This window comes from Arachis duranensis, chromosome 4 (genome assembly GCF_000817695.3).
Source record: "Arachis duranensis cultivar V14167 chromosome 4, aradu.V14167.gnm2.J7QH, whole genome shotgun sequence".
Classification (NCBI taxonomy): Eukaryota; Viridiplantae; Streptophyta; class Magnoliopsida; order Fabales; family Fabaceae; genus Arachis; species Arachis duranensis.
Window position 1 is genome coordinate 88,484,344 of NC_029775.3, and position 1,553 is coordinate 88,485,896.

The window sequence follows — 1,553 nt, forward strand, 5'->3', positions numbered from 1 at the left end:
AAATGACGTAAAAATCCACTTCTGGGTCCACTTGGTGTGTGCTTGGGCTGAGAATTGAAGCATTTTCGTGTAGAGACCTTTTCTGGAGTTAAACGCCAGCTTTCATGCCAGTTTGGGCGTTTAACTCCAAGTTTTATGCCAGTTCCAGCGTTAAACGCTGGAATTTCTGAGGCTGTTTTGCCACGCCGGTTTGGGCCATCAAATCTCGGGCAAATTATGGACTATTATATATTGCTGGAAAGCCCATGATGTCTACTTTCCAATGCCATTGAGAGCACGCCAATTGGGCTTCTGTAGCTCCAGAAAATCCACTTCGAGTGCAGGGAGGTCAGAATCCAACAACATCTGCAGTCCTTTACAGTCTCTGAATCAGATTTTTGCTCAGAACCCTCAATATCAGTCAGAAAATACCTGAAATCACAGAAAAACACACAAACTCATAGTAAAGTCTAGAAAAGTGAATTTTAACTAAAAACTAATAAAAATATACTAAAAACTAATTAGATTATACTAAAAACATACTAAAAACAATGCCAAAAAGCGTATAAATTATCCGCTCATCAGAACACCAAACTTAAATTGTTGCTTGTCCCCAAGCAACTGAAAATCAAAATAGGATAAAAAGAAGAGAATATACTATCGACTCCAAAATATCAAGGAAACATAGCTCCAATTAGATGAGCGGGACTAGTAGCTTTTTGCCTCCGAACAGTTTTGGCATCTCACTCTATCCCTTGAAGTTCAGAATGATTGGCATCTATAAGACCTCAGAACTCAGATAGTGTTATTGATTCTCCTAGTTAAGTATAATGATTCTTGAAGATAGCTAGTGTATGAGTTTTGGCTGTGGCCCAAAGCACTCTGTCTTCCAGTATTACCACCGGATACATACATGCCACAGACACATAATTGGGTGAACCTTTTCAGATTGTGACTCAGCTTTGCTAGAGTCCCCAATTAGAGGTGTCCAGGGTTCTTAAGCACACTCTTGTTGCCTTGGATCACAACTTTATTTCTTTCCTTTTCCTTTTCTTTTCTTCTTCTCTTTTTTTTCGAAATATATTTTTTTTGTCTCTTTTTTTTTTGAATTTTTTTTTGTATTCACTGCTTTTTCTTGCTTCAAGAATCAATCTAATGATTTTTTAGATCCTCAATAACAGTTCTCTTTTTCCTCATTCTTTCAAGAGCCAACAATTTTAACATTCTCAAAACATCAATTTCAAGAGACATATGCACTGTTCAAGCATTCATTCGGAAAACAAAAATTATTGTTACCACATCAAACTAATTCAACTAGTTTCAAGGATAAATTTCGAAATCATGTACTTCTTGTTCTTTTGTGATTAAAGCATTTTTCATTTAAGAGAGGTGATGGATTCATAGGACATTCATAGCTTTAAGACATGAATTTTAAATTTTATTAATTATGAATTAAGAACAAGACTCAAAAATAGATATAAGATGAGACTAAAAAAAAAATAACACAAAAATTTAAACTAGGCTCCTAATGATAGAGGTTTTCACAGAGTTAGGACTCAACAACCTTGATTTTG